The sequence below is a fragment of the Notolepis coatsorum genome (genome assembly GCF_963971535.1).
Source record: "Notolepis coatsorum genome assembly, chromosome: 2".
NCBI classification, from domain to species: Eukaryota; Metazoa; Chordata; class Actinopteri; order Aulopiformes; family Paralepididae; genus Notolepis; species Notolepis coatsorum.
In genome coordinates this window covers 58,910,779-58,936,471 of record NC_140166.1, presented here as the reverse complement: position 1 = coordinate 58,936,471, position 25,693 = coordinate 58,910,779, and the positions used below count along the sequence as shown (strand labels likewise).

The 25,693-nt window shown below is 45.7% G+C and overlaps 1 protein-coding gene across 1 annotated transcript in view; it reads left to right on the top strand.

Moving 5' to 3' along the window:
• pcsk6 (proprotein convertase subtilisin/kexin type 6) overlaps positions 1-25,693 on the top strand; it is a gene marked incomplete at its 5' end in the record, with an annotated part of 408,343 nt that overhangs the window by 20,464 nt on the left and 362,186 nt on the right.

Below are 25,693 nucleotides of genomic sequence, written 5' to 3'. Positions count from 1 at the left end.
CTGCGAGACCGTTTTAAAGGGAGCACGGGCACACCGGGCCCCGGTGTTCAGGTCAGAGCAACGGGGCGGACTACAACGTATTTGCATTTGTTAGCCATGCTAGCGATCTAAACAATCAATCCATGCTAGATGTGTAAAAGGTGAAAGACTCACACTCACAGCCGTGCTGCTGATTTGGCAAAATGACATCCAGCCGTTTTCGTTTGAAACAACCTTTAGTCAGGGGAGTGTCATGGTTTCTCCATAGGGAGGAGACTGTCTATTAGGAGGGGTGGGGGGGGGGGGGGTTACACCGCTACCCTGACATTTAGAGGCACATTCATACAACTCTGCAACGTCTTCTACCCAGAAGGCAACACTGCTTCCTCCTCATTTGAGATTCGGCGGTGGTGGCTGGAACACTGAATGCTCTGCATTACTGCCACTTAGTGGAAAGAGTGATGGGGATCGGGAACCTCTTAAAATAATAAATCAAAGCCTCTGGGTGGCAGTATGATAACAGTCAATCTTCCAGTCAATGTTGTAGAAGAAGATCATCTGATTGATTGAAAACGTTATTAACAGATTGCAGAATGGGTACAATACAGTACGGCTCAATACGCACAATTGTTAAGGGGATGCAGACCAGAGAAAGACTTTCGTCTTGTTTACATCAAGGTCCCCCATTTTCAATTCACCATACCATATATGACATACATGACATACAGGTAGACAGTACTGTTACATCTAGACATTTATGACATACCAGATCTACAAATATACAGTACTGTTTATGTGTACAAAAGGAGTCTAAAAAGAGAGTATATACATTTGAGGGGGAAGAAACTGTACATTGGAGGTGGTTGGGTGGGTGGGGTGGGGGGGTGGGGGGGGGGTTGGGTAGGCGGGGTGGGGTGGGGAAACTGTACATTGTTGGGTTTGGACATTTACAGGGGCCAGTTTCGAATTGCAGTCTCCCGTAGGTGCTCTTTTAGAGTGGTTTTGAAAGTGGGTAGTGATTCACATTCCTAAAGAGCTTAAGGCATAGGAAGAGGGACATCTCTATTACATTTACATTCACATTTAGTCATTTAGCTGACGCTTTTATCCAAAGCGACTTACAAGTTCTGTACGACAAGTCATCAGGAAGGGCACAACTCTATCAGCTGAGCAACAATGTCCATCAAAGTGTTGAGTGCTACAGTGTAGGTCAGCAGGAAAAAGATACGCTGAATGTCATGCCTACTTTAAAATGTCAACATGTTTCAAATACCCTAAACTTTGCAAAGTAGTTCCTTTTGCAATTGTATGTCTCACTCCATTAATTTCAGAGCTCTCAGGTCTGTTATCCAGAGCTGAGGACAGAAGTAGCCATGGAGACTAACGTTGTGCTTCCTACGTGTCTCCCAGCAACCAAAATCAAGATCAAGATCAAAGACTGCAGCTCCCAGATTGTGTGTGTGTGTGTGTGTGTTTGTTTGTGCGTGTGTGTGTGTGTGTTTTCTTTTTTTTTCTGTCTTTTTCTTTTTTGTCTGTTTGTGTATTTGTGTCTGTCTGTGTGTGGCAGGACTGGAGCATGTTGAGTGATAATGAGCTTGTGCTCAGCTAGTATTCCCTGAATATATCTTCAATGATCAGACAAAATACAAAACTCACTGTTAAGCCAGTTTTACTGACCATATCCCTCCTGAATGTAGAAGACCTACAATTTTCTTTAGTATAGTGGCACAGAGGCTAGCAAACGACCTAGTAAGGAACTGTTTAATAGATACCACAGTGCAGATGGGTGGTAGGTAGGGAGGGACTCTCCCCTATTAGGGCATACATGGATGACATGACATTAGTGACCAGGACAGTGCCTCGTACAAAAAGGTTACTAGAGAAGTTAAATGATCATCTGAATGAATGAATGATTTAATTTTGGTATTTTTTTTTTACAAAGCATAGTAGTAGAACTTCAAAAAAAAAAAAAAAAAAAAAATTAAATGACCGAAAAGGTGTAGGCTGAAGCCGAGGCTTATAATTGCCTACCCTTTTTACATTACATTATTTACACACAAAAAAAAAATACAAAAAAGAAACATAATTCAGTATATCATTTAGCAAAGGATACAAACGTTTCATAATTTTATGTACAAAACGTATACACATTTATTTATTAAAAAAATTTTTTTATACTTTTTCTTTTTTTATATGTTTTTCTTTTTCTTTTTTCTTTTTCCCTTTGTCACTATTTGAACACAGCTATGTTATAGATAACATATAACTAGGATAATAATGAGGTTTTATATTTATGTATCGCCTTATATTTGAGTAATTTCTTAAAAGTATGTAGCGAACTACACATTTTTACTTCTTTGTCAACGCTATTCCATAATTCCCTTTGACAGATATACATCGACTTTTTATATCTGTCCTTGCCTTTGCGATATTGAATAAACAAGTCTCAAGTGGACTAGGATGAATATTAAGCCTATAGTAAGTCGAGAAGCATTTCATCGACAGCCTTGGCGGTAGAGAGAACGTTTTACGTACAATAGATGAGGAGGAGATTCCATCCATAAGGGACGAGCCGGTGAACGGTTTGGGTAGGTAGGTGGTAATAATGAGGAGTTGAATGTTTGCCGTTTCTAGTGCTCGGGCAGCCTTGTCCTTCTCATGCAAAGCACTCGGCATCAAGTCCTTCTCTTTCAGCCTGAGAACACTGTTCTATTGTTCTCCGGGCTTGATGCTTGATGCTTGATGCTTGATGCTTGATGCTTGATGCTTGGCATTTTTCAGCATTGCTGATCAGATGAATCTCCAGACGAGTGACCCGTGTCTGGGGCCTGAGAAAACACAGGTCTTTGGCCAGATTCAGTCGGACAGGAGCGGGGTTTTCTCTCCTGCTCCAGGCCTCGTCTCTGAGGTCTCTCTCTCCTGCTCCAGGTCTCGTCTCTGAGGTCTCTCTCCTGCTCCAGGCCTCGTCTCTCTCTCTCTCCTGCTCCAGGCCTCGTCTCTGAGCTCTCTCTCCTGCTCCAGGCCTCGTCTCTGAGCTCTCTCTCCTGCTCCAGGCCTCGTCTCTCTCTCTCTCCTGCTCCAGGCCTTGTCTCTGAGGTCTCTTCTGCTCCAGGCCTCGTCTCTCTCTCTCTCCTGCTCCAGGCCTCGTCTCTGAGCTCTCTCTCCTGCTCCAGGCCTCGTCTCTGAGCTCTCTCTCCTGCTCCAGGCCTCGTCTCTGAGCTCTCTCTCCTGCTCCAGGCCTCGTCTCTCTCTCTCTCCTGCTCCAGGCCTCGTCTCTGAGCTCTCTCTCCTGCTCCAGGCCTCGTCTCTGAGCTCTCTCTCCTGCTCCAGGCCTCGTCTCTCTCTCTCTCCTGCTCCAGGCCTCGTCTCTGAGCTCTCTCTTCTGCTCCAGGCCTCGTCTCTGAGGTCTCTCCTGCTCCAGGCCTCGTCTCTCTCTCTCCTGCTCCAGGCCTCGTCTCTCTCTCTCTCCTGCTCCAGGCCTCGTCTCTGAGCTCTCTCTCCTGCTCCAGGCCTCGTCTCTGAGCTCTCTCCTGCTCCAGGCCTCGTCTCTGAGGTCTCTCTCCTGCTCCAGGCCTCGTCTCTGAGGTCTCTCTCCTGCTCCAGGCCTCGTCTCTGAGGTCTCTTCTGCTCCAGGCCTCGTCTCTGAGGTCTCTCTCCTGCTCCAGGCCTCGTCTCTGAGGTCTCTCTCTCCTGCTCCAGGCCTCGTCTCTGAGGTCTCTCTCCTGCTCCAGGCCTCGTCTCTGAGGTCTCTTCTGCTCCAGGCCTCGTCTCTGAGGTCTCTCTCCTGCTCCAGGCCTCGTCTCTGAGCTCTCCTGCTCCAGGCCTCGTCTCTGAGCTCTCTCTCCTGCTCCAGGCCTCGTCTCTGAGCTCTCTCTCCTGCTCCAGGCCTCGTCTCTCTCTCTCTCTTCTGCTCCAGGCCTCGTCTCTGAGCTCTCTCTCCTGCTCCAGGCCTCGTCTCTGAGGTCTCTCTCCTGCTCCAGGCCTCGTCTCTGAGGTCTCTCTCCTGCTCCAGGCCTCGTCTCTGAGGTCTCTTCTGCTCCAGGCCTCGTCTCTGAGGTCTCTCTCCTGCTCCAGGCCTCGTCTCTGAGGTCTCTCTCTCCTGCTCCAGGCCTCGTCTCTGAGGTCTCTCTCCTGCTCCAGGCCTCGTCTCTGAGGTCTCTCCTGCTCCAGGCCTCGTCTCTGAGGTCTCTCTCCTGCTCCAGGCCTCGTCTCTGAGGTCTCTCCTGCTCCAGGCCTCGTCTCTGAGGTCTCTCCTGCTCCAGGCCTCGTCTCTGAGGTCTCTTCTGCTCCAGGCCTCGTCTCTGAGGTCTCTCTCTCTCCTGCTCCAAGCCTCGTCTCTGAGGTCTCTCTCCTGCTCCAGGCCTCGTCTCTGAGCTCTCTCTCCTGCTCCAGGCCTCGTCTCTGAGGTCTCTCTCTCCTGCTCCAGGCCTCGTCTCTGAGGTCTCTCCTGCTCCAGGCCTCGTCTCTGAGGTCTCTCTCCTGCTCCAGGCCTCGTCTCTGAGGTCTCTCCTGCTCCAGGCCTCGTCTCTGAGGTCTCTCTGCTCCAGGCCTCGTCTCTGAGCTCTCTCTCCTGCTCCAGGCCTCGTCTCTGAGGTCTCTCTCCTGCTCCAGGCCTCGTCTCTGAGGTCTCTCTCCTGCTCCAGGCCTCGTCTCTGAGCTCTCTCTCCTGCTCCAGGCCTCGTCTCTGAGGTCTCTCTCTCCTGCTCCAGGCCTCGTCTCTCTCTCTCTCCTGCTCCAGGCCTCGTCTCTGAGCTCTCTCTCCTGCTCCAGGCCTCGTCTCTGAGGTCTCTCTCTCCTGCTCCAGGCCTCGTCTCTCTCTCTCTCCTGCTCCAGGCCTCGTCTCTGAGGTCTCTCTCCTGCTCCAGGCCTCGTCTCTGAGGTCTCTCTCTTCTGCTCTAGGCCTTGTCTCTGAGGTCTCTCTCTCTCCTGCTCCAGGCCTCGTCTCTGAGGTCTCTCTCCTGCTCCAGGCCTCGTCTCTGAGCTCTCTCTCCTGCTCCAGGCCTCGTCTCTGAGGTCTCTCTCTCCTGCTCCAGGCCTCGTCTCTCTCTCTCTCCTGCTCCAGGCCTCGTCTCTGAGCTCTCTCTCCTGCTCCAGGCCTCGTCTCTGAGGTCTCTCTCTCCTGCTCCAGGCCTCGTCTCTCTCTCTCTCCTGCTCCAGGCCTCGTCTCTGAGGTCTCTCTCCTGCTCCAGGCCTCGTCTCTGAGGTCTCTCTCTTCTGCTCCAGGCCTTGTCTCTGAGGTCTCTCTCTCTCCTGCTCCAGGCCTCGTCTCTGAGGTCTCTCTCCTGCTCCAGGCCTCGTCTCTGAGCTCTCTCTCCTGCTCCAGGCCTCGTCTCTGAGCTCTCTCCTGCTCCAGGCCTCGTCTCTGAGGTCTCTCTGCTCCAGGCCTCGTCTCTGAGGTCTCTCTGCTCCAGGCCTCGTCTCTGAGCTCTCTCTGCTGCTCTGCGCTATATAAATGCAGTCCATTTTCCACTTAACAATGTATTTCTATTTTCAAACATTTAATTTATTCTAATTATATTCAGTCTGACTCAGACAGCAATTCCAAAGTTAAAGTGTCTTGGTCCATTCATGGCAGGAATTAAATGTAGGTCAAACGAACCAATAGGACATTTTCAGAGTAAAGGCTTACAGTAACGGAACAGAATGGTGTTTTTGTGTTTGTTGTTTGAGAGGGAGAGAGAGAAAGAATCTCATGCACACACCAGGGTTTCCGTTAGAAAATATTGGCGCCGGTCTCGGTGTCCTGCAAGATTTCAATCTCCCGGACAAATGGGAGAAATTCCGGTCAGAGTTTATTGAGCTTAAAAACAATTGATAGGCAGGCTATATAAAGAATGACATCCTCAAGGCATGTAGATTTATAATATTTTAACTTAAAACTAGGCTACTTTTGCGTATATACAGTCATTATATTCCAAATAAAATAAGTCCAGAGACTCCGTGCTGCTGCTGACTTTAAATCAAATAGGTGTCGGCCCGACATTAAATACAGCAGTCTGTTATAATCACATTTTCATGAGCTAGCGAATTCCGTTATATTGGACATTTGTATTAATTATATCAAGCGAAGAACTGAGAAATTTGGCAGAGAGAGACGGCAACATTATCGTGAAATATAAACGTTGCGTGATGACTATTATATCTCCGCCTCCCAACGAAGAACTAATACCAATAGTATGCAACTGCAGAGCCGCAGAGCCAGCGGCGCTCTCAGGTCCGGTCTGGGGACCGCTCAGCAGCGCCACCCACCCAACAGCTGAATTGCCAATGGCTGAATTGGAGTCTTGCACTGTGCGGGCACAACTGTCAGCTCTGCGGCTCTGCAGTTGCATGCTTCTTGCAAATTTCAGAATCTAGCTCCTGCTGCCTAACCCAAATGAATCTCGACATCGCTTCACCAATAGTCGTTATCAGAACACTACACATATCATAATGTTCACAGCAGACTGTAGTTGATCACCAGGTATGTTTTATTAACGTAGGTTGAATAATTTATATAAGAAAAACGATAGGGAAATCTCTCTCACCTTTGTCCACTGGTTAAAAATGCCAGGAACTGAAATTGAAACTTGCTGTGCGCCGCGCGATATGATATAGGAACACACATCGTTGTCATTATTAGACCTGCTTGGTGAAGCAACAATGAAACAAATGTAACTATTTTAATACAATTCAAATTGTATTCAAATTTCACAGGACATTATGACCGGAGATATTTAAATATGTCGGACTTCAACAGATTTCCCCGGTAAAAAAACGGTAATTACCGGACAACGGAAACCCTGGCACACACTCAAGTTTCAAGTTTTCAAGTTTGTTTATTAATTGTCATAGTAAAATACAGAATACTTTATCATGAACTGCTTTTTTTCCCTGTATGAGCCACTGGGAGTGTGCTGTAGATAAAAATAGATAAAAAGTATAAAATAGATAAAAAGTCAAAAGTACGTAAATAAAAGGGTCGTTAGGGAATCGGGCAGGAGACTGGGGGACTCATGTGCATCAGTGTATGCAGAACATCTCATTATATGGCAACATAAGGTCTGTAACTTATATAAAATAAAGAATAGGGAAAAGAAAGCACCCTCATCTTTTCATCCATCTGCCGTTTCCACGTGCTTTCATCACCAGCAGCGCTGCGCTATAGGCAACCTATTGCAAATATAACAAACACACAAATACTTGCCATCTGCTGCTGCTTTCAAAACAATGGGTTGCTATTCTTATGGAATATGGCCTTGTTTACATTGTGACTTTGTGGCTGTGATTTTTATTTATTTATATATATTTTTTTAACCTTTATTTATCCAGGCAAGCAATTAAGAACAAATTCTTATATACAAAAGCTTATGTCCAAAAAGCAAAGGCCTTTTGTGGGAAATGGGGGCGGGAGGCTGTAACAAAAACAAGGTTATGTACATGCATACAAGTAAATAAAATACAAAATGACAGTAGCAATAGTATACAAGGACAACAATAAATAAGGGAGAGAGAAGGAAAGGGAGAGAGGGAAAAGAGAAAGGGAAAAAGAAAAAGGAAGAGTGAGAATCAGAGGGAGAGAGAGGGAGAGTGAGAACCAGAGGGAGGGAGAGAGAAGAAAGGGGGAGAGGGAGGGAGGGAGGTAGGTGAGGGGGCCTTAGGGGGAGGAGGGAATAGTCTGAGGGTTATGCGTGCGGTCAGGAGGCAGTCAGCAGGTGCAACAGTCGGTTAAGATCTGTTGCAGATTTAGTTTAAAAGCAGTGAGCGACGTGAGCGCAGTGAGTTTAAGGGTGTTTTGTAATAATGTGTTCCAGTCAGACGCAGCAGCACATCGGAAGGTGTTGCGTCCAGAAACCTACGTCACCTTTTCCTCTCGGAGGCGGCTTCTCGTTTTTATTTAATTTTGTAGAGAAAATCCCCTTTCCGCTGTAATACTGGACACAGGGACACAGGGACGGTGGTGCGGGCGATCTTTGCCCGTTTTGCCCAGTCGTGGTTAATAGAATAGAATGGAAATACTTTAATCATCCCGAGGGAAATTTCATTTGGCACTACAAATCGCTTGCATTAAACATTCAGGTAGACAAAACATATCACGAATAAGAATAACAAAAAATGTATAAAAAAAAGAATAAGGAATAAAATAAGCCTAAGAATAACATAATAATCATCGGGATTCACATTGTCTCTGTTATGTATCTAATCTAATAGAAAATATACAGTAAAAATACAGAGTCTACAGTAAGTGTAATATTGAACAATGTTGTTTTAAAAGTAAAAGTCCAGGGAGATGGTGACTGTCACCCTGTGCTCAGTGATGCAGTGAGGCACAGTGATGCAGTGTAAAGTCTGATGGCTGTCGGGATGAAGGACTTCCTGTCTTGCCTAATCTTGCCCGATTCCCTAACGACCATCTCGCAGGTGGTGTGGAACTTCAATCAGTAGGTACAGGGGCAGTACTGGGAGGAGACTGGAGGTAGTAGGTAGCAGTGGTGTGCTGGAAGTCCAATCAGTACAGGGGCAGTACTGGGAGACTGGAGGTAGTAGGTAGCAGTGGTGTGCTGGAAGTCCATTGAGATTAACCCTCGAAGCACAGGCAGGCAGGCACAAGTGGTTTATTTGACTGGTCTTCTGTTTCTCCAAATTCACTGTGAAAACTTAAATGAAAAGCCATGCTAGCTTAAAGGAACACGCCTACACCCCGGAACACCCCGACTCTGGAACTCCCTCCCCCAGTCCATCAGAGACTCCCCTACACTCTCCACCTTCAAAGCTCGCCTCAAAACCCACCTGTTCTCCCTTGCCTTCAACCCCCCCCACCCCTAAACCCCCCCCTCCCCTCCAACCTGATTGATGTCTGTCTCCAGTCTTTTTTTTGTGCCATCAGGCTGTCTCCCCTGTTCCCCCATGGTCTCATGTTCCTTTTGTTTTTGTTTCTTTGTTGTTTTGTTTTTGTTTCTTTGTTTTTGTTTCTTTGTTTGTACTCTTGCTCCCGACTACTGTCAGCGACTTCGGGTTATTGAGAAGCGCTACAGTATATAAATTCAATGAATTATTATTATTTTGGGAAATTAGCTTACCGTCTTCTCCAAAGAGAGACGAGACGATCAGTTATATTGTTCATCAAACTGTCAAACTTGAGTGATACACTCTGAGTGCATAGTTCAAGTTTCAAGTTCAAGTTCAAGTTTCTTTATTAGTTGTCATACAGAAGTACAGAATACTTTTATACAAAATGCTTCTCTCTGTAGCATAGTAGCATAGACATGTTGGCATAGTAGATAGTAAATGGACTGCATTTACTGTATATAGTGCTTTTATCCAAAGTGCTTTACAACTTAGGCCTCACATTCACTCACACGTTGACACACCGACGGCGGAGGCGACCGTGCGGGGTGCCGTCCTGCTCATCGGGAGCAGTAAGGGGTTAAGTGTCTTGCTCAAGGACACTTCCACACGCTGCCCGGGAGGACCTGGAATCGAACCAGGAACCAATTACCAGACAACCGCTCTACCATTTTAGTAGTGTGTAGACATAGTAGCAAAGTACATAATAGTAAAAAGACAGACATTTTTTATTTTGTACATTTATTTCAGATATTGATTGAAGAAATGTGTTTTTTTTAGTCAACGGCGGAAACATTGGGAGGGTTTGGGCTGTCCTGACATCACGGAGCGAGGACAGAGAATAATAGCCTGCTTCGCTTTGATGACCCCCCCATGAGCCTGAATAGGAGTGGGTCTCAGGCGGCCAGAAGATGCAGAGCGTAGGGGTCTTGAGGGTGTGTAGTCAGAAGATGCAGAGCGTAGGGGTCTTGAGGGTGTGTAGTTAGAAGATGCAGAGCGTAGGGGTCTTGAGGGTGTGTAGTTAGAAGATGCAGAGCGTAGGGGTCTTGAGGGTGTGTAGTTAGAAGATGCAGAGCGTAGGGGTCTTGAGGGTGTGTAGTTAGAAGATGCAGAGCGTAGGGGTCTTGAGGGTGTGTAGTTAGAAGATGCAGAGCGTAGGGGTCTTGAGGGTGTGTAGTTAGAAGATGCAGAGCGTAGGGGTCTTGAGGGTGTGTAGTTAGAAGATGCAGAGCGTAGGGGTCTTGAGGGTGTGTAGTTAGAAGATGCAGAGCGTAGGGGTCTTGAGGGTGTGTAGTTAGAAGATGCAGAGCGTAGGGGTCTTGAGGGTGTGTAGTTATAAGATGCAGAGCGTAGGGGTCTTGAGGGTGTGTAGTTAGAAGATGCAGAGCGTAGGGGTCTTGAGGGTGTGTAGTTAGAAGATGCAGAGCGTAGGGGTCTTGAGGGTGTGTAGTTAGAAGATGCAGAGCGTAGGGGTCTTGAGGGTGTGTAGTTAGAAGATGCAGAGCGTAGGGGTCTTGAGGGTGTGTAGTTATAAGATGCAGAGCGTAGGGGTCTTGAGGGTGTGTAGTTAGAAGATGCAGAGCGTAGGGGTCTTGAGGGTGTGTAGTCAGAGACCATCGACCGGAGGTAGGCGGGAGCGGTTCCCCTCGCCGCAAGGTATGCCAGGTCGAAGAACCTTGAAGCTTGAATCACTGCCGTATCTCTGTGATAAATCTATAGTGTGTATGAAAAAAAGGACAGGAATACTATAAATTATATATATATATATATATATATATATATATATATATATATATATATATATATATATATATATATATATATATATATATATATATATATATATATATATATATATATATATATATAAATTGCTACAGTATTTCTGCGGTACGTCTCTGGAATACTATAGGTTTTTACTAGTGCTGTCAATCGATTAAAATATTTAATCTGATTAATCGCGTGATTGTCCATAACTTGCGATTAATCGCAAATTAATCGCATTTTTTCCCCCTTTTCTAAATCTACCTTAAGCAGATCTTTTTCAAGTTTTAATACTCTTATCAACATGAGTCAACAAATGCTTGCTTTATGCAGCCATTTAACACAAAAGGATGACCCTCATGCATTGCAAATTTGCATCAAATTCAAAACAGAGTGAAGCACAAAATAACTTAAAAGAAAATAATAATTTAAAACAATGAATAAAGTGTGCATGAATTAATAGGGGAAAGAAAACGTTAGGAACTTGTTACATTCACCCACACAAGGGCTGAGGACTCACCCCCCCCCTCTCTCTCACACACACTCTCCCAGCTCTCTTTCTCTCTTGCCCCTTCCTCATCTCTCTCACCCCCCCTCTCTCTCTCTATCTCTCTCTCTCTCTCTCTCTCTCTCTCTCTCTCTCTCTCTCTCTCTCTCTCTCTCTCTCTCTCTCTCTCTCTCTCTCTCATCATACACACACACACACACACACACACACACACACACACACACACACACACACACACACACACACACACACACTTTGAGTCAGAAACAAACATAGTATCAATGAGAGAATGATGACTATGAATTGAAAATGGGGGACCCTGATGTAAACAAGACGAAAGTCTTTCTCTGGTCTGCATCCCCTTAACAATTGTGTGTATTGAGCCGTACTGTATTGTACACATTCTGCAATCTGTTAAATAAAGTTTTCATTCATTCATTCAGAGTATCAATAATACACCTGAGTGAAGTCTAGTTGAAAATCGTGCATTAACGTTAATCGTGCATTAAAAATAGTGGTGTTAACAGAATTGTGTGTTAATGACGCATTCACTTTGACAGCCTTAGTTTTGACTAATGTTCATTTTTAACCCATTGAAACCGGGAAACAAATTTTTTCTTTTTTATTATCTTTTTCCCCCCCCTTCTTTTTCCGTTTTTCTCCCATCCCAATGTTAGTCGTTATGCCAATTCCCAATCCCCTTCCTGGTCGTTGCACACTCTACCCCCTACCGTTGGTCCGGGAGGGCGGAGACTATCACATGCTTCCTCCGACACATGTGTACCCAGCCCACCGCTTCTTTTCACCTGGCAGCGCGGACTCTCACTGGGAGAGTGTAACGTGTGGAAGGTCACACTACCTCTTTTAGATCCTTCCCTTGCTGTGCAGGCGCCCCGACCGAACTGTAGGAGTCGCTGATGACCAGGACCCACCCTCACCGGCTTCCCACCCGCTAACACTGCCAATTGTGTCAGTATGGACGGTCGGCCAAGCCGGAGGCACCACAGCTGGATTCGATCCCACTGGCTCTGTGGTGGTAGACAGACGCTTGGTCCGCTGCGCTACCCGGCCGCCCTCCCGGGAAACACATTTGAGTGTATATACAGGCTATATAATGCATTATTAGCCAGCGTTTTAGGTGTAAAGGGGTTAAATGGGAAGACAATATAATTGATCTTTATAATAAAATAATAATTTATTTGATTAAGAATTCAAAGTTTCTTCTAAAGGAAACCTTGTTTTCAAAGCAAAATATCTCTTTCAGTGTCTCTGACAGTGTTCAACCTTTCAAACCGTGTTTCAAATGATATGTCTTCGAACAGCATCCTCACAGAACACGACTTAGCGCTTAGCGCTGGAGTCACCTGCCCGACACGGCGATGCCATTAAACTGGGCTCAAACTAGACACATGAGCCATTATTCCCTTCATTAACTGATCCAAGACCAGGCTAATCTTCCTATACAGAGTTCCCCAGAGGGGACTCACTTCCCCCTCGACACTATTGATCTCCGCGTTTTTTAGGCTCACGGCCCGGTGGTCACGCTTGTCTTTGCTTCGCAGGGAACCTAATAGAATGTGCCTCTGCCAACGCGTCGCCCCGGTCCAGCGGGATTTAGTAATTAATCCAGGGGGGGGGGGGGGGCAGGCGGGCGATAAGGGCTTTTTGTATTAACTCGGCTGTGAAATTGTTAACCGACTCCTCTCGTCCGTCCAGTGGAAATGTGAAGCGGGAGAGTCTGCAGGCCGGTGTGAATTAGCCCCTAGACTCATCCTGATGGGAGAGGGAGAGGAATAGAAAATTATTCAGTGCCTGATTCTGCAGAACATGGAGGCAAAGTGTTTCTTTCTTCTTTTTTATTTTATTTATTTATTTTTTACAACAGATGGGCCGTAACTGTTAGGGTGGCGTTTAACTTGAGCCCGAGAGCAGAACACAGGGAGAGGAGAACAGAGCGGCTTAGGTTGTTTAATCCAAAAAGGTACCACGCAGACAGGGTTATGAATGTACAGGAATGTGCGACAGATAGGGGCGGCTGGGTGGCGCAGCGGACATTGCGCTCGTCACCAACGCGAGAGACACTGGTCTCGAATCCGACTGGCTGTCAGCGTTGCCTCCGGCTTGGACCGGCCGTCATACTGACTCAATTGGCAGAGTCAGCGGGAGGGGAGTCGATGGGTGGTAGTCTGATTGTTGTAAACAGTGACTCCTACAGGTCGGTCAGGGCGCCTGCACAGCGTTACACCTCGCCAATGAGAGTCCGCGCTGGCAGGTGAAAAGATGTGACTGGCTGCCTCCACGTGTATCGGAGGGGACATGTGATGTAAGGCTTCTATCCTCCCTACGACCGGCCAGTGGGGGGCACATGCGAGCAACGATCAGGACAGGGGAGGGAGAATTGGCACGAGAGGAAATTGGGATGGGAGAAAAAGGAGGAGAAAAAGTGGGTAAAAAAAAAAGGGAATGTGTGACAGATGCGAGCAGGAGCACTCCTCGTGATCCACAGGAACGTCCAGGCGGGTGGTGTCTCGGGGCACAGGGAGACGGGGTTAGAGCAGGGCAGAGAAACAGACAGAGCAGCAGGCGGGTGACGTCCTCGTACCCGGGTCGGTGTAGCAACACTCGGACAGGGAGTGGCAGGAAACCCAGGTCTCCTGTCGGGGCTGGTGGTGACCTGACGAGCATAGATATCTATAGAACACTAGATAGCTTAAGGCGGAGTCACCAGCGTCACTGAACCACCGCCATCTTGGGGGGGTCAGCCTTGAGTGAGAGTGAGTGAGCTGCACAGACAAAAATACTCATAACTCGCTGAAATATTGACGGATTTACAAACGGGTTGGTTTGCTATAAACATCAAAGATGTAGTTATGATACTGCATACTTATAAAAAAAAAATTAAAGATATTTTTTTTTACAAACCGCTTGTTAATAATGCTTGTAATAAACCAAACCGTTTGTAAATCCGTCAATATTTCAGCGAGTTATGAGTATTTTTGTCTGTGCAGCTCACTCACTCTCACTCAAGGCTGACCCCCCCAAGATGGCGGCGGTTCAGTGACGTCGCTCTCCATTGGCCGGCAGCGCGGGCAAGCTATCTAGTGTTCTATATATATCTATGCTGACGAGTCTCAGGTGCGTTGATTGATCCCAGGTGACAGCGTGTGGAAGCTGGAGTAGGAATCTGGCCATATAAGGGCGTGGAAGCAGCAGGGGAGAGAGAGAGAGAGGCCCTGGCTGTGATTGTAACAGTAACTGTCTCTCAGTGTGTAGTTCTCATTTTAGTCAATGAACTTTGAGTGTTTAACCCGCCTTACTGAAAGGGTTACTCCCAGGGATGGATTTATTAAATGTGCTTTTAGAAGAAAACTCTGGAGTTGCGGCCAGAGATTAGATTAGATTCAGATGTATTGTCATCATACATTATCATCATACAGCACAGTGCAATGAAAATAAGTTGGCGTCTAACCAGAGTGCAAAGGTAACAGTAAAGTGCAATAACAATATACAGGTGATTAAATTGTAATATATATATAAATGAGTACTACTGAGTAACTATGCTAATCTGATGTATGTACACTGTTACAGTAATAGTATGTACAGTGATGCAGGTATAAATACACAATGGTAGTAGGCCTAGGCCATATTGTATAACTATAGTATGAATAGGTAAGGGATAGCAACTGATTTGCTGAGTGAGCCATTAAGAGCCTGCCCTGTTTAAAAGCAGAGGTCCAGACTGTGTTGAAATCACTCTGTACTGAGCTCTGTTAAGGAAGGACAGGACACACTCACTGAGAAACATTGCTTTATACTGAAAACTAGGGTAAGCCATTTTAAGTTTATTAGTGAATCTTAAAAGTGAGGAACCAGCTGACTTGATTAAAGGGGCGTGTTTAAAACGGCCATTTTGTTTTGTTAAGTGCCCCCATTAAGGGCCAGGTGTTAAGACAGCACTAATTAGTGATAGAGATTTAAAGGCTTGCTGGTGTAGCGTCAGCGAAGCGTCGAGAAACGAAGAGGGACAAAGAGGAGGAGTTTTCCTGGAGTTATCCGAGAAGGGATCCACCGATCCACCTAGTGCTAAGTACACCCTAGTCCTATCTTACACTCCACTCTGAAAAATCTCCCTTTCCCTCCCACTCTGCTATTTCTCTACTTCCTCAAGTTCAAGTTCAAGTTCTTCCTCCCTGCCACTCTTGACAAGACAATGTGTCTCATACCTATATCCACAATCTGCTCCTCTAGAACAGATTTAACCCACCCACGGCAGTTTGCTAGCAACCCGGCTAATCTCTCCTACCCTCCTACAGCCACTAATACACCTGTCACAGTACGGGGAGGCTTATGGAATTGTCAATCAGCAGTCAAGAAAGCTGACTTCATTACTGCCTACGCCCATAGTCTAAATCTGCAGCTCCTGGCTCTAACTGAGACCTGGATAACCCCCAATAACTCATCAACACCTGCAGCATTATCTACAAACTATAACTTCACTCACACACCTCGACCTTCCAGACGGGGTGGAGGCACTGGCCTCATGACATCTCCTTCATGGGCTACAAACGTAACACCACTCCCAGAACTGTCACTCTCCTCTCTCGAATATCATGCAGTATCTGTCTCTAATCCTTTCAATCTCACCATTGTTACACTCTACCGCCCTCCAGGTACACTCGATCACTTCACAGATGAGCTGGACATGCTTCTTAGCTCCTTACCGGAAGATGGTACCCCTCTCCTTCTATTGGGCGACTTCAACCTGCCTGACTCATCTCAGTCAGTCATAGTAGTCTCCCTCCTACAATCGTTTGACCTGACTCCCACTGCCATGCCTCCCACCCACAAAGCAGGCAACTCCTTGGATCTCATATTTTCCCGTAACTCCAGCATCATTAACACCACGGTAACTCCCCTACATGTATCTGACCATTCCTTCATATCCTTCTCACTAACTCTCATGCTTAACCGAAAGGTCTTCACCCCAACTCAAACAGTCTCACTCAGACGCAACCTGCCCTCCCTATCCCCCTCCACCCTCTCCTCTGACATACTATCCGCTCTACCTTTGAGTGACACCTTCTCTGCTCTCTCCACAGAGATGGCAACCTCCACCCTCCTTTCAGCCCTTGCAACCTCCTTCAACAAGCTCTGTCCCCTCGTTGAGAAACCTGCCCGCCGTTCCCCACCCAGTCCATGGCTGACAGATCCAGTGAGAGAACAAAGACAGGTCCTGAGAGCAGCTGAAAGGAAGTATAGAAAGTCACGCCTCACTGCTGACATCGACACATATCACAACCTCTTGTTAACATTCTCCAAAACCATCACTAATGCCAAAGCTTCTTTCTTCCACCATAGGATCGAGGCCTCTGCCAAGAATCTTCGCAAACTGCATGCTACCATGTCCTCCCTCCTCACTCCCCCCCCACCCCCCCCCCTCCCTCATCTTTCTCTGCCGAAGACTTTGCGATCTTCTTTGAGGAAAAAGTGGAGAACATCCGCAGCTCCTTCTCCCAACCCCCACCCATTCCAAATGCTGAATCGAGAACCTCATCCTTCACTCTGTCATCTTTCTCTCCCATTACAGAAGCAGAGACCCTGACACTGGTAACGTCGAACCGTCCGACTACTTGCCAGCTGGACCAGCTACCCTCCCCACTCCTCCAGACCATAGCACCAGACATCCTCCCATTCCTAACTGCAACCATCAACTCCTCACTCAACTCGGGGTTGGTCCCCACCTCCCTAAAACAAGCCAGAGTCACGCCGCTCATAAAAAAACCAACCCTGAACCCTACCGTCATAGGCAACTACCGTCCTGTCTCTCTTCTCTCCTTCCTTTCTAAAACACTTGAACGTGCTGTATCCAACCAACTTACTGCTTATCTCTTACAGAATGACCTCCTAGACCCTAATCAGTCAGGCTTCAGGACTGGTCACTCCACAGAGACAGCCCTCATTGCGGTCACAGAGGCACTTCACTTAGCAAAAGCGAAAGGCCTCTCCTCTGTCCTGATTCTCCTAGATCTATCTGCAGCCTTCGACACAGTCAACCACCAGATCCTCCTTGCGGCCCTCGCAGGAATGGGAGTGGCTGGCTCTGCGCTGACATGGCTGTCATCATACCTCAATGACCGCTCCTACCAAGTGTCATGGAGAGGGACCCTGTCGGCCACCCGCCCCCTGCGGACGGGTGTCCCCCAGGGCTCGGTTTTAGGACCCCTTCTCTTCTCCCTCTACACTAAATCACTGGGTAACATTATCACGTCTCATGGCTTCTCCTACCATTGTTATGCCGACGATACTCAACTCTTCCTCTCCTTCCCTCCCTCAGATATCCACGTCTCTGAGCGGATCTCAGCCTGTCTGTCCGACATCTCAGCCTGGATGACGTCCAACCACCTCAAACTGAACCTAAGCAAAACAGAATTGCTCCACCTGCCGGCCAAATCCTCCCCCCTAACCGACCTTTCAATCACAGTCGAGAATGCAGCTGTGACTGCGTCCCCGACCGCCAAGAACCTTGGTGTTGTCCTCGACGACCAGTTGAACTTCTCTGCTCACATCGCAGCGACGACCAGAACCTGCCGATTCCTCCTGAGCAACGTCAGAAGGATCCGCCCCTTCCTGACAAAAGAAGCCACCCAACTCCTCGTCCAATCAACAGTCATCTCCCGCCTCGACTACTGCAATGCACTGCTCGCTGGCCTCCCGGCCACTGCCACTAAGCCTCTTCAACTCATTCAGAACGCAGCGGCCCGCCTGATCTCAAACCTACCGAAGTCGGCCCATGTCACCCCACTTCTTAGGGACCTGCACTGGCTCCCCATTGCTGCACGAATCCGCTTCAAGGCCCTCGACCTAGCATACCGTGCGGCAAAGGGAACCGCTCCCGCCTACCTCCGGTCAATGGTCTCTAACTACACACCCTCAAGACCCCTACGCTCTGCATCTTCTGGCCGCCTCAGACCTACTCCTATCCAAGCTCCGGGAGGGTCATCAAAGAGAAGTCGCCTATTCTCAGTCCTTGCCCCACAATGGTGGAATGAACTACCCACCCCAGTTAGGACAGCCGAATCACGTCCAATCTTTCGCCGTCGACTAAAGACGCACTTCTTCAACCATTATCTGAATTACAAAAAAAAAAAAAAATAATAATAATCTAACCCTAACTAACCGTACTGTCATGCACTTGTCCTAATAAACTAACCTACACTGTAGCACTCAACACTTTGATGAACATTGTTGCTCAGCTGATAGAGTTGTGCCCTTCCTGATGGCTTGTCGTACAGAACTTGTAAGTCGCTTTGGATAAAAGCGTCAGCTAAATGACTAAATGTAAATGATATACAGATCTTACCTATTGCCGCACGAATCCGCTTCAAGGCCCTCGACCTGGCATACCGTGCGGCGAAGGAAACGGCTCCCGCCTACCTCCGGTCAATGGTCTCTAACTACACACCCTCAAGACCCCTACGCTCTGCATCTTCTAACTACCGTACACCCTCAAGACCCCTACGCTCTGTATCTTCTGGCCGCCTCAGACCCACTCCTATCCGAGCTCCGGGAGGGTCATCAAAGAGAAGTCGCCTATTCTCAGTCCTTGCCCCACAAAGACTGCATAATTGACCTATCTCAAATGTTTACCCTCTTTTAAAAATAATAATAATAGGGAGGTGTAGTCTGACGTCACTCTGGACTGCCCGCGAGGTCCACCCGTATAGGGATTCATCATTTGGAAAATGGATTATCGGCTATTGTAACAATTCTGCCTCATGATTGAACATTGGAAAGATTTCCATTTTTGCACAACATGAGTTCCCTTCTACAACTAACATTATTGGTTAAGCATTTTTGGTTGAAATAAAATTCGTAATTTTTTTTTACGATTAATTGCGAATATTTTCATGTTGAGCTATAGACTGTGGATGAATACGCACAGAAAGTTACACCATGCAAATGTTCATGCTTTATTTGCCTGTTAACCTGCAATGAGTCTCCTGGGCCCTCATTTATCAACTTGACGATCATTTCTAAGCAAAGTGTGGGATTTATCTATTTAAACTTGTGCTTGACTTTGTGCGTATATTTAAGCACAGGTCGGACCATGCGTAGTTGGCGCCCCGGTGGTAGAATATTTTTACAACGCGGAAATAAGCACTGACTGCGCTCCGCGTAACTCAACTCGTTATTATTTTGCGCATATATTGCAGAAATACGGGAACGTTTTGATTATATTTAAAAGGCTTTGCCATTGTTAAACGTAATAAGTGGAACCCCGAAGCTGTAAGCAGAATACAAGTCATATGAACACCCACGATATAAACGCATTGCAACGAGAACAGACAGAGGTTATTTGTTGAGTGTATGTGTATACAAAACCCTTGCAATAAATGTGTCTTACATGAATGAAAAGCATACATGCTCTGGACACATAGCATATATCGTGTGGGTGATATCATGACTTGTATTCTGTGTCAAAGCCTAAATCAAAACGTTCCCGTATTTCTGCAATCTATGCGCAAAATAATAACGAGTTGAGTTCTAACAAAGAACGTATTACATGCTGGTAGGCTGATAGAGTAAACTATGATATGAATATGAATATGATATGATCATATAAATACTGGTCCGTCCGCGAGGATATCGAGGACTCGGATAGCCATTAAGCCATTTGAGAATATAGGCGGCCTATAGCCTACATATTATTTAATGTTTTCATACGCGTAAAGATACAACAGCTAGATTAATGATCAAGTTAGTTTACTGTATGCAGGCTTCGCAGGGCTGTGTTATATATGCGCAAGTTACTGTTGCATAATGTAGGCTGGCTGCTATTATATGTAATTCATAGGCTACCTAATACCAACAACAGAATAAATTGTATCATATGCCTCTACACACATTATATTATACACATCATATTATATCTTGGTTCGGCAGCGCCTCTGTGAACAATCTCTCAGAGTTTGCTCCATCAATAAACGCGCATTTTGGCTGATAATGTGCCGGTGGCCGGAGTCTCATTCAGGCCTAATTGTATTTAATTCAATTGTAATGTTATTACTGGGGTATCTAAAACATCACAATGTAGATCAGGGTTATCCACTGAAGCCATAATGACTCTGATCAGAACCACAGGCTCATGACGAGCGCACACAATAGGCATTGTAGAGCGCAGAGTTGGCGTGCTGAAATTGATTTAATTTCAGTCATTACAGTGCTTAATGTCGGGTCATCTCTTGTCATTTATTTCTGTCAATGTGCTGGTTCTGTAGCAGGACTGGGTCAGTCAACATCCTTGGCTCCCGGCGCACCGAAGATTATACGTTCAAGTTCGGTTGGACCTCTGTGATCAATCTCGCTCTCAGTGAAGTCTCTCAGAGTTCGCTTGGGTTAGTCCACTTTTCCATATTTCATGGGGGTGTTCCATTACCGTATATGGTTAATCGGTATGCAAATACGTGAAAGTGTGCACGAGCCTCGGCGTAGGACCAAGGTGATATTTATCATGACAGGTGTGCGTAGGACCTGTGTACGCACGTGTGATGAATCCTGTTTTTTTTGTGCGTGCACACATTCTAAATTCTGTGCTTAAGTATGGAAATAGAACATTTTCTACGTCACGTTGATGAATGAGGGCCCTGGTCATTGTCATTTTCGTTTTTGAGGACTGCATACTTTTTTTGCAAAAAAAAGTATGGCCTGAACGTGAGTTGTAAAAAAACTTGTTACTCAGGTTTTTCTGTAGTAGTTAGTAGTCCAGAGGTAGTATTTCCCCAGAAGGTGGTATGGCTTACAACGGAGCCATAGCCTGAAGCCTTATGTAGTACATATCCAAATTTCATAAAGATCCATTCAGAAATGAGTGATTAGGAGTGATTTTGGTAAACTGTGTACAAAGAAAAACTCAGTTTTCTCATAGACTTCAATTCAGTTGGCTTCCTGTTAAAGAATTTAGTTGTTCACCTAGATCCCGGATTCACACATCCCCACATGGGGTATCATTGGAAGCCACACTCATTGGCTACAACGATCCACAATCCTTTTCGAGATCGGATCTAGATTGACGGAACTACTGCAGCCTGAGTGGTATTTTGCGCTATACCGTGTACTTTAAACAAGCCTCAAATACCGGCATGTAACTCGAGAACCGCTGAACGGATTTTGTCGGATTTTGTCTCTATCGACAGGCAACAAATAAGCCTTCAATTCGATATATATATTGTATTGCAAAATATGAACAACCGAGCCACTAGGGGTCGCCAAAGTGCCGGTTGCAAAAAGTCCGAAAAACATCCCATATGTTAAGAGTTACCGAGACGATTTAGAAATGGGCAATAGGGAAATACGTTGCAATTTTGCTAGGTGGACCGGCCGGAAACAGCAATGACGTAACCACTACATCTCCCTATAATGGCTTGAATTTATATAGCGCCTTTCACATACCCAAGGCGCGGTGATTGATCCTCCAATCACAACTCTTGTTAGAGGGAAGCAACGGTTGAGATTGGAGGATCAAGAAAAGAGGGCGGAGCTTGAGATCAATTCACTACTGTCTCTGTGAGTTAGACGTGGAATGAGTGCACAGTGCAATCACAGCACGTTCTCTCACCACCTTGCAGTTTGCTCTGCGCTGTTCCTCAAATCTGGCCCTCAGTGCCATAGAGGCGTGGCTTACTTGAAGTGCATTGTCTGCGAACGGCCACTTGGGGGGACAGTGGCTCGGGAGGTAGAGCAGTCGTCTGGTAATCCAGACTTTTCCCGGTTCGATTCTCGCTCCTCCCGGGCAGCGTGTCAAAGTGTCCTTGAGCAAGGCACTTAAACCCCATCTTCTCCCGATGAGCAGGTTGGCACCTTGCGTGGTCGCCTTTGCCGTCGGTGTGTGAACGTGTGAGTGAGTGGGTAAAATGTGAGGAACAGATTGTGAAGCGCTTCGGATAAAAGCCGTTTATATAAATGCACCATTTACCATCTACTTGGGGCAAAGCGGTAACCGCGAGTGAGTGACTGTGTGAGTGAGCAAGCGAGTGAGTGAGTTAGTGACATTGCCTAAATTGACCAAAAAAACAAGTGGATTGTACAATAAAATAAAATAAGAGACAATACAATAAGAGAGAGGAGTTTTGGCGGCAAAGATGTACTTGGATCAAATCCAGCTGCTGATGCTTTCCCTTCACTCTCTCTCTCTCTCTCTCTCTCTCTCTCTCTCTCTCTCTCTCTCTCTCTCTCTCTCTCTCTCTCTCTCTCTCTCTCTCTCTCTCTCTCTCTCTCTGTCTCTCTCTCTCTCTCTCTCTCTCTCTCTCTCTCTCTCTCTCTCTCCCATGTATTGCAACTCACCCGTGTGTTCTGCCGTAGCAGCATAATGATAGACATACAGTATGGGGACTATATGTAATCTACAGATTCCATAAACATACAGTACCCTTAAAGACAACTCAGAGGTTTGGTGTTTCCAGCTCCGACACTATAGGAACCGTGGAGGATGATGTTAAAATGAAAAATGTTAGTCTCAAGGACAGCTAGTGCGTTGCCGTTGAATAAAGATGAACCCTCTGTTTGGCAGTGGGGCTGTGAGTAACACGTCTGACGCGAGCGAAACGCCATCTCTCTGATTATACACAGAGGACACGCTGACAGACACGCTGAAGTCTGCCTGACCGAGAGTTTGTTTTTAACCTTTACTTACCCAGGGAAGGCTGACTTAACACTGACTGCTCTTGACCCTGCTGCTACACATTGCTTCATAGAGTTACGATATTCACACATTCATACAATCATACATTCATACATACATACATACATTCACACACCACAGTATTCTGCTATTGGCCATTGGGCTGAGCAGTTTGGGGTCATATAATTATATACGGACACTTTTATCAGGGGCACTTTTAATTGTTGTTGTTGTAGTTTCACGTTTAAAGTTTAGTTTTATTTGTCACATTCGTACATTACAGTGAAATGCTTGGTTCTCTATGAGCCTCCTGAGATTGTGCAAAACCAAACACTATACAAAATATACAATATACAAACTAAAGTACAAAATGCAAAAATGGTGTAGTGTTAAAAAGTGTTGTTGTTGTTGTTGTTGTTGTTGTTGAGGGAGGAAAGTGCATTCCTTATTCACTCCCGCCTACCCAGATCTTCTGAACCGGTCAGGAATTAAACTGCCTCCCCCCCTGTCTCCCCGCTGTCTCCCCCTCCCCCCCTGTCTCCCCCCCCTGCCTCCCCCCTGATTATTATTAGCATATTAAAGGGGACCTATTTCTGGGCAGTACACTGAGTAAACAGTGTTCCTGGCTCCAAAAAGCACACAGCTAATTGATTAATCAAAGCTAATTAATAGCTTCTGTTCCTATTGCCAGAAGCTTTGGCATATTGGGCAAAACTAGACACATCCTGAATCAGAAATCATTGCACACACTTTATTTGACCGTATCTAACCTATTGTGTTGGGGGGGGGGGGGGGGGGAATACCTATAAAAGCACTGTACAAAAGATATGCACATTGCAAAAAAATAGCAATAAGGATTATAAATCACACTGGGTATCGTGAGAATACTAATGGATTGTTTTTAACTTTGACAATTGAAATTCAGAACTGCTCAAATCATGTTTAATAAAGCCAGAAACGATTGATTGCCAGGTAATATACAAAACAAACAAAAATATCCTACTGTCCGTGTAACGGATGCTCTGTGTGTAGGTCTGGCTAACACACGTGCTCCCTGCGTTGTGTTCTGGGCGTGACGTGACGTGAAGAATCAGCAACCAATGGACAACAGTTCAGTCATTTATTTCTGGTGCTCTTCAATGGAGACGAGCCACCTGTATCAAAATGGTGGTTGAAATACAACAAGGGAACAGTGTCACATTTACATTTTCAAGTCAAGTCCCCCACGTTGGATGGTTGTTGCAACTTGTATCAAAACCATTACATGGACCGCATGGCTTAACCACATCTCACATAGTAATTTAACATACTAATCTTATTAGCAATGCATGAAACGTGAATGACAAATTACACAATAGATCGACATCTTAAAACACACATACCTGTATCAAAATGGTGGTTGAAATACCACAAGAGAACCGTGTCACATTTATATTTTCAAGTCAAGTCTGTTGACAGAGAACAATGAATTGACTATGTGACCAACGGCGAAATACACCGGCTAAAACATCCAATTGTGCATCTAAACTAACCACACCATTCATCACAACACTATTGAGTTAACATTATCATTTGTTAACATTCAATTCTTATTCAGAATATATATACAACATAGTAATACATAAAGTGCTGCGCGCTACAATAGTCAAACGTACCTTCCAAGTTGGATGGATGTTGCAAACTGAACCCCAAACCGGAAAAGGCTACCTCTAACACCGCGCTAATAATTAAACCGGAAGGCAAAGCTCTTGAACGTGAACTTTCTCAAAGTGACGTTCAAATAAAAGTGTCTTTGGTATAAGGAAATAATAAACATCTGTAAACATTAAACATTTGTAAACATAGGATTTGGTGACATTTCAATCCTTCATAATAATAATAAAACAATGTTCATTTGACACTTGTTACATCCGCACCACTCAGAGAACGTGCATTTCAGCTTGTGGGGCAGCTTTATGGAATGGACTACAAGTGGAAATGAAACAAAGCAATAAAATACAGTAGCACAGACAGTCACTCTCAGGGAATGTTTTGATTTATTCAAAACAAAAAATTGTTGTTTTTAACCTTGTTTTTTTAGGTAGTAGGAGAGTTTTATTTGAAATGTTATGAGAGTGTAAGAAAGGGGCAGGACTAGATAAGCTGTGCTTCCTTTTTCTAGGGATGAAGACGGACTAATTTGTTTGCGTTTACATAATTTCTGATTGATTGATTGATTGAAAACATTATTAACAGATTGCAGAATGGGTACAGTACAGTACAGCTCAGTACATACAATTGTTAAGGGGATGCAGACCAGAGAAAGACTTTCGTCTTGTTTACATCAGGGTCCCCCATTTTCAATTCATCATAACATATATGACACACATGACATACAGATAGACAGTACTGCTACATCTATACATTTATGACATACCATATTGGCAAATATAGTACTGTTTGTGATACAAAAAGAGTCCAGGAAAGAGAGTATATACATTTGACGTAGAAACTGTACATTGGAGGAAGTTGGGTAGGTGGGGTGGGGTGGGGTTGGGGGGGGGGGGGGGGGGGTTGGGTTGGAGGGGTGGGTGGCGGACTCTGTACAACTGTACAAGCAAAACTGTACATTGGAATATTGACAAAACCATACTTGGTCATTTACTGTACATTGGAGGGGGTTGGGTTAGGACATCTACAGGGGCCAGTTTCGAATTGCAGTCTCCCGTAGGTGATCTTTACTGCGATTCGTACGTTTGTTGTGTTCGAGATAAATAAAGATCAATCGATCAATTGTGACATCATGGAGGAGAAGTAATTGTGAACGGCTTGTTTAGGCTTGTTAATCTGACGACTTCAAACCCTACTGCGACTAAATAACATGTCAGGCTGCCAAGTTCATACAAAGACTGGGCAAAACCAATTTCCCATAATAAGCTCCTTTAAAGGATTACGTTGGG